We start from the raw sequence: 849 nt of genomic DNA on the forward strand, positions 1-849 counted from the left end.
GACTAAGAATCAATGGTTCAACCAGATCCTACGACTTTGGCTGTCTAAGTTGATATTCCTTTTCTTTCTGGTTTGGAATACTATAACCTTGAGATTTTTGATTAAGTACTGCTATAATCTTAGGTAGTATAGGCATAGTATAAAAATTAAGAAAGGGGGAAGAAAACAAGACGTTGACATTTTAGGAATAGACATAGGTATTAGTAACATTTTTCATGATCATTGTATTTGTGTATGTTTTGTGGTTTGATGTATTCGAAGTGCTTAAAGGGATGGCATGGAAAACAGAGACTAAAAAATTGTCCTTTAAAACGAATGACACAGAAGAATTTTTATTGAGTCTTTCGAGATTAGTTTCTATTGCATTGATAGCAGAACAGACTGTAGTGGGTTGAGGAGCAGATGGAAATGGTTAAGACTAGGGTGAGACAAGAGCCTTGGGGCTAAATATAAGGGGAGGAGGGTGCCAAAAATGAACTACTCAAGATAAATAATTTTTTTCTTTTTCATGTCAGACAGATAATGCATCTACTTCACAAAAAGATTTGAGGGAGATACATCTCACGCATGGGCATGAAAACCCAATCATCATACTTATAAACTGCAAAAGGAGCAAGGTTGATATTTTAAGGCACTGTTTTTTAGAAGTCAAAATTAATGTAAAGAAGTCTATGATAAACAAAATGCCCATATTACATACTGGCGGGATGAAAACTAAGAGGGTGGGTGCCGATAATAGGTCCTTTTAAAAGCTGTCTGTGTGCAAGAAAGAAGGGAGCTTGGGCTGGAAGGAAAGCAAAAGTCCACGGAGGTGGGTTGGCTTGCTTTCAGCTTTCAAGATGGGAGAAC

At 37.0% G+C, this 849-nt stretch overlaps 1 non-coding gene across 1 annotated transcript; it reads right to left on the reverse strand.

Annotated features, from left to right (window-relative positions):
* Nucleotides 1-509: 509 nt before the first annotated feature.
* On the reverse strand, nucleotides 510-613 carry LOC115898064. Its single transcript, XR_004057821.1, has one exon. It is a non-coding gene; the product is annotated as a small nucleolar RNA U13 (small nucleolar RNA).
* Between the last annotated feature and the right edge of the window lie 236 nt (nucleotides 614-849).

This window comes from Rhinopithecus roxellana, chromosome 5 (assembly GCF_007565055.1).
Source record: "Rhinopithecus roxellana isolate Shanxi Qingling chromosome 5, ASM756505v1, whole genome shotgun sequence".
NCBI classification, from domain to species: Eukaryota; Metazoa; Chordata; class Mammalia; order Primates; family Cercopithecidae; genus Rhinopithecus; species Rhinopithecus roxellana.